At 44.2% G+C, this 13,731-nt stretch overlaps 1 protein-coding gene across 2 annotated transcripts in view; it reads right to left on the bottom strand.

Moving 5' to 3' along the window:
- The window catches only part of LOC126267159 (glutamate receptor 1-like), a 1,368,697-nt gene that overhangs the window by 1,250,457 nt on the left and 104,509 nt on the right, over nucleotides 1-13,731 (bottom strand). The gene's annotated exons all lie outside the window — the stretch shown is intronic.

The following is a 13,731-nucleotide window of genomic DNA, read 5'->3' on the forward strand; positions in this document are numbered from 1 at the left end:
AAACGATTTAGAAAACAGATCCGTATGGTGCAAAGATTGTCAGTTGACCATAAATAATGAAAAGTGTGATGTCATACACATCATTGTGCAAAGAAATCCGTTAAACTTCCGTTAGACGATACGTAAGTCAACTCTAAAGGCCCTAAATTCAAAGAAATATCTAGGAATTACAATTACGAACAGTTTAAATTGAAAAAAAAAAAACACATAGAAAATGATGTGGGGAAAGAGAACCAAAGACTTCGTTTTATTAGTCAAACACTAAGAAGATGCAACAGATCTACTAAACAGACGCCTTACACTGCAATTGCTTCTTTGGTTTTTAAGGAGCGGTATTGTAAAACATGTGATCTACATCTAAATCTACATGGATACTCTACAAATCATACTGCGTGGCCTCTTTTGGAGTATTGCTGTGTCGAGTGGCATCCTTACCAGACAGGTTTAACGGAGTACATCGAGAAAGTTCAAAGAAGGGGGACCACGTTTCCTATTATCGAAAAGCACAGGACACAGTATCACGGACATGATAGATGATTTGGGGTGGACATTTTTAAAACACAGGTAATCTTCTCACGGAAATTAATTCACCAACTTGGTCTTCCGAATGTGAAAATAATTTGTTGATGCCGACCTACATAGGAAGGAACGATCGTCACACGAGATAAGGGAAATCAGAGCTCGCATAGACATAGGTGTTCATTTTCTCGGCCCGCTGTTCTAGAGGAATAATAGAGAATTATTGTGAAAGAGGTGAACCTTTTAGCAGGCAGTGTGATTTCCAGACTGTCCATTTAGATGTAAATGTAGATGTCGATGTAGATCACTTATTTTAAACTTCTGCTCATTAATAACCAAGGGAACAAAAAGGAAACTTATCCACAGTCATTTTGTTTGCATTAATTCCGGTGTGCGGCGTTTGCTTGGAGCAACACAGTCACGCCTTCTGACGCTGAAGGTAGCTATTCCTGGACGCCATTGTGTAATTGCGGCGAAAACAGTACTCGCTGGAGTCGGGCGTTGTGGACAACGATGTTGCTAAATGCGACGAGCAGCCTTTCCATTGCCTTGAGCTTCGCTATACACAAGTATCATGTCGGTCTATTCTGCAAAGGTGTACACAACCATATTGTTCTACCACTCACAGAAACGTGAACAAGGCTCGAACAGGGTCGGAGAAGTCGGACAGATGTCAAATGACATCAGCCGATACGATGTAGCGACCTTCAACAACGACTATCCTCCTGCATACCTTGTTAGCAGGTTCGAATCCTACCTCGGGCATGGATGTGTGTGATGTCCTTGGGTTAGTTAGGTTTAAGTAGTTCTAAGTTCTAGGGGACTGATGACCACAGCAGTTGAGTCCCATAGTGCTCAGAGCCATTTTTGAACCTTGTTAGCAAACATGTTTCTAAATGGCTGTAGCAGGGAAACGGTACCATTCCGTACATGGATTCCAATTCAAACGATTTCCTACTCACCCCCCTCTAAAAGAACCTAGAAGTTTGTAATGAGAATTTCCGAATACCCTGTACATCTGTGGTAACGAGAAACACAAAAAGAAGGAACAGACTTCAAACATCATTTGACTCCAAGTTACAGAAGACAGAAACACATTTCCAAAGTTCCTCGAAAGAAAAATGTTCAAATTTTTGTGCATCCAATGTATCATGTGTCGCACGGCAAATATCAAAACGGTGGATGGCTTATTTCCTGTCACACAGGAAGCAGCTGGTCCCTCGTTATCGAGTTCATAGCTTCAAGAATGCTGTGCCACAGGCTTTCAAGACTGTCAGGCTTAGGGTGATAGAAATGCGCTCTTTTGAGTAACCCCACTGATAAAACACACAAGGTGTGTGGTCTAGAGACCTCGCAGACCACCTTGTACTCCTCCCAGGTCTCCAGACACCTCTCATGGTTAATCCAAACAATTCGTTCGGCTCTAAAATTCTTATTGTTTCCTCTAAATGATTCTACGTATTACATATAATACCTACACCCCTTAGGCTTATCACTGTTTAAGAGAAATTCCGAACATTTCGCACCTTCTTCCACTGTCGAACGATTTCCTGAGGTCAAAGAAACCTGTTGCAACAACTCAGACACCGACAGACGGGACCGCACTGAAGCCACTGAAAGAGGGCCGCGGTCCACCGGCCAATGCCCTGACGGGTCAGCAACATCACCAAACAGGGCTTCGGCAGCCGGCGCTTCCGCGTCAGGGACTCCACACAGACTCCCACTTCATGAGCAACCGACCCTACTGATTATGCCACACAGGAGGGAAGGGGAGGGGAGGGGAGGGGAGGGGAGGGGAGGGGAGGGGTGGGGAGGGGAGGAGAGGAGGGGGCTTTGCCTCCACCGTGGCGCGAACCAACGACCGCTGCGTAAATGTCCCACCCGGGCATAGATAGGTCGCTCCGCTACCGCACCGCCACCTCGCAGCCGTCAGCCGCCCCCCGCCTGTAGTGCACACATTCATCTTAACCTGCCCATGCATTTCTGTTAGGCAGGCAGGCAAGCTGCAGCACATTATCAGCCGAAGAGCCAGGATGCTTTATTCCCATTGAAGCCAAGCAATGCTAACCCAAACAAGCTAAAGGGATCTCGCTGCCCTGCCAGTTTTACCGTGGTGCTACGCTACGTAGCAGTTTATTCTTTACACTTTCACTGCAGTGTTGTGAGTTGGCTTAGGACGTTTCTTACCCGAGTATAGCAAGATGAATGCCAATGTACTTTATACATTCCTTTCTTTCCTTTTCGGTGTAATTAAGGTCTATTTATTTCGTTCGATATGAATAGTTCTTCACACTCTTTCGATTAGTACTGGCTATTCTCAATTCGGACGATCATCAAATAACTTCCAGTATATATTTTCTGTGGGGTGCACTCAGCCTCTTGATACCAATTGTGGAGCTACTCGACCGAATAGTAGTGGCTTCGGTCAAGAATATCATCATAACGACCGGGAGAGCGGTGTGTTGACCCCACGCCCCTCCTATCCGCATACTCCCCTCAGGATGACACGGTGGTCGGACGGTCCCAGTAGGTCACTCGAGGCCTGAAGACGGAGTTCTTTTTTTTTACATATTTTCTGTACCAAGCAGAGTCTTTGAAATTAGAGATCCTTTGCAATTAAGAACCCGAAAATATCTATTATAGGGCAACACCCACTAAAGTAAGGTTTTGGCAGTTTAGGTTCTGCAATCTTTGTATATGTCAGCCAAATACGAATCGAGTTACAAGAATTTTAATCACTTTTTCCAGAATGTATATTGCAGGATCAATGAATTCATTTAAGTGCAAATAACAAAAAAGAAAAATGGTTCAAATGGCTCTGAGCGCTATGGGACTTAACTTCTGAGGTCATCAGTCCCCTAGAAATTAGAACTACTTAAAGCTAACTAACCTAAGGACATAACACACATCCATGCTCGAGGCAGGATTCGAACTTGCGCCCGTAGCGGTCGCGCTGATCCAGAGTGTAGTGCCTAGAACCGCTCGGTCACCCCGGCCGGCTGCAAATAACAGATAATTTTAAGATGCCCATATGCATTTTAGCAAACACGAAGTTTGCTAATCAGGAAAGTACATGTCTGAAAGAAAAAGCTTTTATTTCGTACTAGTGTGCGTTTTTTAATATACACTTAGGCATACAGTTTTTCTATTTCAGTCAAAGTTTGCCCTAAATTTAAAACCTTTTTGAGTCATCAGTTTTCTGAGTGATTTCAAGCGGCCCGACACCAATTCAGCTTTTGTGCCAACCTCTTCATCCACGGTAGCACTTGCAACCTACGTCCTCAATTTTTTTGCGGGATTTATTCCAGTCTCTGCCTTCCATACAGTTTTTTTTCCTCTACAGGTACCTCTAATGCTAAGGAAGTTATTCCCTCATGTCTTAATAGATATCGTATCATTCTGACCCGTCTCCTTTTTAGTATTTTCCACATATTCTTTTTCTCTCCGATTCTTCGCAGAAACTCCTCATTCCTCACTTAATCACTTCACCAAATTTTCAACATTCGTCTATAGCACAACATCTCAAATGCTTCAATTCCCTTATGTTTTGGTTTTCGCACGGTCAATTAAGGCCTATGTTTGATATTAGTAGACCTCTCTTGGACAGAAATGACCTTTTTGCCAGTGCTATTCTGCTTTTGATGTCCTCCTTGCTCTGCCAGTTGCTGGCTGTTTTTCTGCGAAGATAGCAGAAATCCTTAACTTCACCTACTTCGTGATAATCGATTCTGATGTTAAGTATTTCGCTGTTCTCTTTTATGGTACTTACCATTAGTTTCGTCTTTCTTTGATTTACTCTCTACTCTCTGTACTCATCAAATTCACCCCATTCAGCAGATCATGTAATTCTTGTTCACTTTCACTGAGGATAGTAATGTCATCTGCGAATCGCATCAATGGATCGTTTTTCCTTGACATTTAATTCCTCTCCTGAACATTCCTATAATTCTGTCATTGCTTCTTCGATGTGGAGATAGAAGAGTAAGGGCGAAAGGCTACTTCTCCTTATTGCACCCTTTTTAATGCGAGCACTTCATTCTTGTTCGTCCACTCTTATTATTTCCGCTTGGTTCTTGTATATATAATATATTTACCCTTCTCTCACTGTCACCTATCCCTGTTTTTCTCAGAATTTGGAATATCATGCACCATTTTACATTGGCGAACGCATTTTCCGGGTTGACAAACCCTACGAACGTTTCTTGATTTTTCTTTACGCTTGCTTCCATTATCAACCGCAACGTCAGAATTGCCTGTCTGGTGTCTTTACCTTCCAAAAAATCCAATCTGGCCATCATCTAAAACATCCTCAATTTTTTTTCATTCTGCTTTATATTATTCTTATAAACAACATAGATGTATGAGCTGTTAAGCTGATTGTGTGGTAATTCTCGCACTTGTTGGCTCTTCAGTCTTCGGAATTGGGCGGATGATATTTTTAAGAAAGTCAGACTCATACATTCTGCACACCAACGTAAATACTCATTTTGTTGCTACTTCCCCAAATGATTCTAGAAATTCTAATGGAATGTTATCCATCCCTTCTGAGTTATTTGATCTTAAGTCCTCCAAGAACATTTAAATTCTGATTCTAATACTGGATCTCCCATTTGTTCTAAATCGACTCCTATTTCTTCTTCTGTCACGCCTGACAAGTTTTCCCCTCATAGAGGCCTTCGATGTTCTCTTTCCGACAATATGCTCACTTCTCTGCATTTAACACTGGAATTACCGTTGCAGTCTTAATGCTACGACCCTTGCTTTTAGTTTCGTAGAAGGCTGTCTTGACTTTTCTATATGCTGAGTCAATCCTTCCGACAACAATTTTCTTTTTAATTTCTTCACATTTTTCATGCAACCATTTCTGTTTATTTCATTCCTCAGTGACTTATATTTCTGTATTTCTGAATTTCCCTGAACATTTTTGTACTTTCTACTTTCATCGATCAACTGAAGTATTTCTTCTGTTATCCATGGATTCTTCGTAGGTACTTCTTTGTACCTATATTTTTCTTTCAAACTTCTGTGAGTGCCCTTTTTAGAGATTGCATTTTCTCTTTATCTTCACTGCTTACTGCACTATTCTTAACTGTTGTATCTACAGCCTTAGAAAACCTCAAGCGTGTCCGACTTCTTTTCGTATTGATTCTTCCTGACTAATCATTCGAACGTAAGCCTATTCTTCATTACTAACATTGTGATCTTAGTCTATATCTGCTCCTGGGTAAAGCTTAGAATCCAGTATCTGATTTCGGAATCTCTGTCTGATTATGATGTAATCTAATAGAAATTTTCCAGTGTCATCATGCCGTTTCCAAGTATATCTCCTTGTGATTGTTGAATAGAGTATTCGCTATTAGTAGCTGAAATTTATTAGAGAACTCAATTACTCTTTCTCCTCTCTCATTACTTGTCCCAAGTCCAGGTTCTCCACTAACCCTTTCTTCCACTCCTTAAGTTACAACTGCATTCCAGTCCCTCGTCACTATTGGATTTTCATCTCCCTTTACATACTATATTGCCCTTTCAATATCATCATATGCATTATCTATCTCTTCATCTTCAACTTGCGACGTCGGCATGTATACCTGAACTATCGTTGTCGGTTTTGGTTTCCTGTCGATTCTGATAAGACAAGCCCTGTCACTGAAATGTTCACAGTAACACACTCTGTGCCGTACCTTCCTCTTGATAACGAATCCTGCTCCCGTTAAACAGTTTTCCACTGCTTTAGATATTACCCTATATTAATATCATCAGAAATCCTTGTCTTCTTCCAATTTCATTTCACTGACCCCTACTGTATCTAGATTTAGCTTTTGCGTTTCCGTTTTCATATTTTTTACCTTCTCTGCCAAGTTCAATCTTCTGACATTCCACGCCCCGGCTCTTAGAACATCATCCTTTCGTTGGTTATTCACGCTTTTCCTCATAGTCACCTCAGCTTTGGGAGACCCCTCCATGAGAACCGAATCAGAAACTATTTCGGAATCTTTCTCCAGTGGAGAGTTCATCATGACACTTTCTAGGTTACAGGCCACCTGTCCTGTAGTTGTACATTATGTGTCTTTAATGTAGTGGCTTCCATTGCCTTCTGCATCCATATGCGGTTGATCCTTGCTGATTCTTTCACCTTTACGGGTAGCTTCCCATCGCAAGGACAAGAAGGTGTCCTGAACCTCTGTCCGCTCATCGGCTCTCCTTCACAAGGCCGTTGGCAGAACGAGGGTGACTTCATATGCCAGAAATCTTTGTCCGCCAATGTCGATTATCAGTCAAAATTTAAGGAAAGACGGGTTTCGTACCCGGGACCAATGCCACTTAGGTGGCTAATTAAAGACGCTACCCCTTACCCATGAGTAAACACGTGCTCGAAGGCCTCAATTCCTCTGTACAATAAGATTGGAGTGAGGAAACTGACGGACACATTTACAAGTATATAACATACTCGAGGCACCTGAATGACTTTTTAGCAACTTTTTACACAATTTTCATTGCGTGGCACTTTTAACTTTCGTTTGTTCATTCTGCTGCTCCCACTATAGATAGCTGTGCTGCAGTAAAACTAAGTACGCAAACGTATACCGGTTGTCAGGTGCAACCGCCTGAATGGAGATTGTGAAGCTTGCCTGGCTTGCGGAAACCCAACTTGACCTGCTTTAACCACTGCGCTTCAGAACACATACACTCTTGTGTCTCCGTTGCAGCAGGCGGAGCAGCTTTAATGGTTTAGGCGGAGACAGCTGCAGGCAGACTGGAAGGAGAATTTCTACACCTCTGCCATCAGTTGAGGTAGATAGGCCGCCGGTACTGTCGACGGGAAACTGCGTCGAAATGCTTGTGCTGTTGTGTTTGGGCCCGAGGATCAACTCTCACCGCCTGCAGTCTGTACGTTTCAGAAGTGCTGTGTCATGTCCGTGTACATCAATAACGTTTTCCATCAACTGACTGCCCGCCTTCTTTGTCCATACCATCACGAAACCTGCAAGCAGAGAACCATTCGCCGACTCCTACCCTGCATTAAACCTCTCTACACTATGAGAGTGTCTTGATTTTTCTTACATTGCTTTCATTATCAATGAAAATGTTAGAACAGCCTCTCTGTTTCCCTTCCCTACAGGAAAACCCAAACTAACAGTCTCTAATTGGTGTTCGGCTAGCACCACCAGCTCGACTATTGTAAATTTCATGTATAATTATGTACTCTCTGATCTTGTTCTTCTGTGTACTCACGCGCTACTAGTCGCTGCAATAAGAATTATTAGGTAATGTTTTTACTTTATTCAATTATTTAATATCCACCTTCTTCTTTCATGACCCTATTGTCATGAATTGTTTATATTTTATTACTTTTAGATATGACGATGGCTTCAGAGTCGAAACCAGTAATCAATTTCAATAAAGTAGCATGTGACCAAGGTACTGACATTTATAATCTTATTGAAATGTCACAGCGTCCTCCACAAGTGCAAACAGCCTCACTTCATGTTATCAAAATTTATAATTAACATGACACTTAGGTGGCTTCCTGGTCGTGGATTGTATTCCTGGTGCACCGGGACTGCGGTCTGTGTACTTATTTCTTTAATGGTGGGAAGCCACGATGCTGGATTCCTATAGTTGTCATCTGTATCGGAATTACTTCTATTTTTAGAGATCGTAAGTATTTCTCGGACTTCTCTCTTGTAACTGTTACGATACGTGTTGCATTTATCGGCTAGCACTCGTATGTTATAAAAATTTATGCCTCGGCCACAGTTTACCTAGCGTTTCAAGTCAGTTCATGTCGACTCGTGCAGCGTGGACGTGATCTATCGCGGCCACTGTAGGTCATTAGCAAACAGTTTATATATTTTTTTATTTTTCTAATTTCTGTTTTACTTTTTATGTACTGACTGTAAAACCACAATATCCTTTGGCCATCAGCGGTTCCTTTAAGTAATTCAACTTTGATTTCAAGAAGTCGCTGTCACTGATGCGGAAGGCACACGATGGCAATGTCTTGAGCACTGCTTATTTCAGGGCTTGTGTAGTGGTGAGAAATGGCTTCTCAATACATATTTACACTCATAATCTCTCTATGCATTCTGAGTCCCGGAATTATGTCGTGCCATGTAATTGTAAACCATATTATGTTATCACGTATACAGGTTATTCAGTCTTTCAATGCCAATGTGATGACACACAACAATAGGCATATTTTTCAAGAGACCAGTTCCATTGGTCGTGACTGGGCTAAATATCTCGCGAAATTCCCGATTTTCGCGCAATTTGCCTGCTACTGATGTGCGGATTAGCCGCGACAGCAGCTATAGCACCTACCTGGGCATCATCATTTGTTGCAGGTCGTGGATGACGTTTCTCATGTGGCTGAACACTTCCTGTTTCCTTAAATAACGTAACTATCCGGCGAACGGGCCGGGCACTTGTATGATGTCGTCCAGGATACCGAGCGGCATACATAGCACACGCCCGTTGGGCATTTTGATCACAATAGCCATACATAAACACGATATCGACATTTTCCGCAGTTGGTAAACGGTCCATTTGAACACGGGTAATGTATCACGAAGCAAATACCGCCCGCACTGGCGGAATGTTACGTGATACCATGTACTTAAACGTTTGTGACTATTACAGCGCCATCTATCATAAGGCGAAAGAAGTGGTCCAACTAAAACATTCATATTTATTTACGTACTACCCGAATATGTAAAAAAAATGGGGGTTCCTATTTTAAAAAACGCAGTTGATATCCATTTAACCTATGGCAGCGGCATCTAGCGGGCCAACCATAGTGCCATCTGGTTTCCCCCTTCAAGCTAGACGAGTTTCGTTCTTTGCAGTTTTTTCGTTTGATGATAATTTCGTGAGATATTTGGCCCGGGAACTATCAATGGGCCGCGCGGGATTAGCGAGCGGTCTTAGGCGCTGCAATCGTGGACTGTGCGGTTGGTCCCGGCGGAGGTGAGATTCCTCCCTCGGGCATGGGTGTGTGTGCTTGTCCTTAGCATAATTTAGGTTAAGTAGTGTGTAAGCTTAGGGACTGATGACCTTAGCAGTTAAGTCCCATAAGATTTCACACACGCACACACACACACACACACACACACACACACACTCACACAACAATGGATCATCCTGCATATATAATGAAGTTTGAACTCTCGGAGCGCGAAACCTACTCACACGTGTCCGGTTTTTTCAATCTTCTTCACTACTGGCATACTTAGCGGTGCTTACTGGTACCTCAGTATGAGTTTGCAACAATATGTTATCTACCGAAACATATCATTGCAGTATCTGTCAGACTGATCACTGAATTTATGATCACCCTGTAACGTGCAGGAGACTGTGGTTTCCTGATTAGCTGTAGTGCTTTGGATACAGAATCTAGCTGCTCCGTGGAGAAACCGAAGGCAGTCGGTCGTGTATTTTCCATCAGCAGGGAGCACACAGTGAGCAGATCGTGTAACCGGAACCCCTCTTCTGAGACGCTGCAGCCATAACAAACAGATGCTGCCGTAAACCGATCTGGCTAGGGTCGGGGCATCAGCGGAGGAGATCGCCCCAGGCTAACGTGCAGCTCTTCAATTATTCAGACGACGGACAGGCCGTAACGCGCTTCGTCGCTTCTCCCCAGACGGACTGACTCAGATCTTACTTCTCGCGAAATCCACTACCTTTCATAAAATTTTACTTGTGGCCGTAACTGTTGATGTGCAAAATCCGGATTATTACATAGTAACCAGCTTCCGTTTGAGGCTATTTTGTCGCGATACTCCCGATAATAACCAGAGACAACCTGTTAGATGCCCGTTATCAAGCACTACGTCGACATCTACACCTACACTCTGCAAACCACTTCAAGATGTATGACCGAAGGTACTTTGTACAACTATCACTTTCTCCCTTTCCTGTTCCAGTAGCGGATAGTGTGAATGTAATACAGGGATTTGGAAGCCTCTGTGTGTTTTCGAATCTACACTCCTGGAAATTGAAATAAGAACACCGTGAATTCATTGTCCCAGGAAGGGGAAACTTTATTGACACATTCCTGGGGTCAGATACATCACATGATCACATTGAAAGAACCACAGGCACATAGACACAGGCAACAGAGCATGCACAATATCGGCACTAGTACAGTGTATATCCACCTTTCGCAGCAATGCAGGCTGCTATTCTCCCATAGAGACGATAGTAAAGATGCTGGATGTAGTCCTGTGGAACGGCTTGCCATGCCATTTCCAGCTGGCGGCTCAGTTGGACCAGCGTTCGTGGTGGACGTGCAGACCGCGTGAGACGACGCTTCGTCCAGTCCCAAACATGCTCAATGTGGGACAGATCCGGAGATCTTGCTGGCCAGGGTAGTTGACTTACACCTTCTAGAGCACGTTGGGTCGCACGGGGTACATGCGGACGTGCATTGTCCTGTTGGAACAGCAAGTTCCCTTGCCGGTCTAGGAATGGTAGAATGATGGGTTCGATGACGGTTTGGATGTACCGTGCACTATTCAGTGTCCCCTCGACGATCACCAGAGGTGTACGGCCAGTGTAGGAGATCGCTCCCCACACCATGATGCCGGGTGTTGGCCCTGTGTGCCTCGGTCGTATGCAGTCCTGATTGTGGCGCTCACCTGCACGGCGCCAAACACGCATACGACCATCATTGGCACCAAAGCAGAAGCGACTCTCATCGCTGAAGACGACACGTCTCCATTCGTCCCTCCATTCACGCCTGTCGCGACACCACTGGAGGCGGGCTGCTCGAAGACGGCCTAACGGTGTGCGGGACCGTAGCCCAGCTTCATGGAGACGGTTGCGAATGGTCCTCGCCGATACCCCAGGAGCAACAGTGTCCCTAATTTGCTGGGAAGTGGCGGTGCGGTCCCCTGCGGCACTGCGTGGGATCCTTCGGTCTTGACGTGCATCCGTGCGTCACTGCAGTCCGGTCCCAGGTCGACGGGCACGTGCAGCTTCCGCCGACCACTGGCGACAACATCGATGTACTGTGGAGACCTCACGCCACACGTGTTGAGCAATTCGGCGGTACGTCCACCCGGCCTCCCGCTTGCCCACTATACGCCCTCGCTCAAAGTCCGTCAACTGCACATACGGTTCACGTCCACACTGTCGCGGCATGCTACCAGTGTTAAAGACTGCGATGGAGCTCCGTATGCCACGGCAAACTGGCTGACACTGACGGCGGCGGTGCACAAATGCTGCGCAGCTAGCGCCATTCGACGGCCAACACCGCGGTTCCTGGTGTGTCCGCTGTGCCGTGCGTGTGATCATTGCTTGTACAGTCCTCTCGCAGTATCTGGAGCAAGTATGGTGGGTCTGACACACCGTTGTCAATGTGTTCCTTTTTCCATTCCCAGGAGTGTAGTTCATCGTCTCATGTCGGAGGAACCACTACACTTGTTGACTCTTTCAGGAACATAAGCTCTATGATACGAATCAATGCGCTTTTAGCTTTTGCCAATGGAATTTCATTGATGATGAGCCCCTAGAGAAACTAGTTGCGCTTCTTCTCTTCCACACATCCTATCTGGTAAGAATCGCAGACAAACCAGCAATAGTTAAGTATCGATGGAATGAGGGTGGACTAAATTACCAGTAGACTGTACCGTAGCATTTCTTTTGTTATCCCCAAGCCTTCCACTTTAATTTTCACATACTTCATGTGTATCATTATTTCCAGTGACTGTTCTGGAATTATATAATCATAAAATATCGAGAATTTCCACATTCTTAAGAGTAATGCACCATATTTTCTTACGTTTGGGTCAACTACCAATCCGTGCACCAAGCTTCGATCCTTTGCAGGCTTTCCTCCGGTCCACTACAATTTAAAAGCATTGCCAATTCTCTGTAAGCAACAGCACCATACGCAGGCCTCAGTGGTGCTTCCAACATAACCCAGGGGATCATTTATCCATTTTACTTTCCATGTTAGAGCTCATTTTATTACTTCTCTTCAAATCACATTAATCATGGAATGGAAACACCAACGCATCAGGGATTCCATGCGACGGAGGGTGGATGCGTGTATGCTCGCTAACGGAGGACTTTTTGAACATTTCCTCTAACAAAGTGTTTGAAGTCACGCTGGTAACAGTCCTCGGGGTATGCTTGAAACCACTTCTCTGCCTGAAAATTTCTCACGGCTGAGGATGACAAAACGTGATATATCTGGGACATTAGGCACAATGAGAAATCTGGTTTGATTTACTGCTGACGGAATAGTACCCTAAACATCTAGTTTGTATTAAAGAATAAATACTTTTTATAACAACTTAAGGCTGAAATCAAGAGCTCTTTTTCCTTCTCTCGATAAGCACACCATTACTATAATTCTTAGGATATGTTTTTTGATGAAAATTAAAGCGTAACCAGTCGCTGTATCTTACTGTACTTGTTGTGCCCAATAGGATTTAGAGCTAAATTCCATCCCCAAGACATATAATTTATGCGTTTTCAGTTTTCCACATTCTCTGCTTCAGCCTAAGACTGGGTTTACCCTTACCGTGCCAGTGGTTCTGGCCGAGCGGTTCTAGGCGCTTCAGTCTGGAACCACCCGATCGCTACCGTGGCAGGTTCGAATCCTGCTTAGGGCATGGATGTGTGTGATCTCCTTAGGTTAGTTAGGTTTAAGTAGTTGTAAGTTTTAGGGGACTGATGACTTCAGATATTAAATCCCATAGTGCTCAGAGCCATTTGAACCCTTATCGTTTTTCTCATTTTTCTTCAAGTGGAGCTAATTTGAGCACTGATGATGTTTATTAACACGAGCTTGATTTTGTGGGGTAATGAGTAATTTCGAGGTTCAGCTGTAGTTGTGGTTTTTTTTGTTCATTTCCTCTACTTGTTTCGTTTTATCGTGAATACGTTCTGCACACAACTTTGGAGGTACGGGAAGCACGTCTTCTGGTACGTTCTGTGGTAGAAAGGGGAGGTGGTTACAACTGTAACTTGCCTGCCACAAGGGCTAGCCAGGCAGCAAGCCGCGAGAGGATACAGCCGAAGAGTCAGTCTAGCCCGAAGTCTGCAGTGACATAGGAGTCACCAAGGAGCCTGCTAGCTAAACAAGAGAGCTGCTGACTCCAGGTTTCTTAGGAAGACAATAGGAGGGACTCAGCCGGCAAATACGATGCCTTTTTAGAGGACGTCCAAACGCGAGAGGAAACGCGAATGACACTCCGTTGC

The sequence above is a fragment of the Schistocerca gregaria genome, chromosome 4 (genome assembly GCF_023897955.1).
Source record: "Schistocerca gregaria isolate iqSchGreg1 chromosome 4, iqSchGreg1.2, whole genome shotgun sequence".
NCBI lineage: Eukaryota > Metazoa > Arthropoda > Insecta > Orthoptera > Acrididae > Schistocerca > Schistocerca gregaria.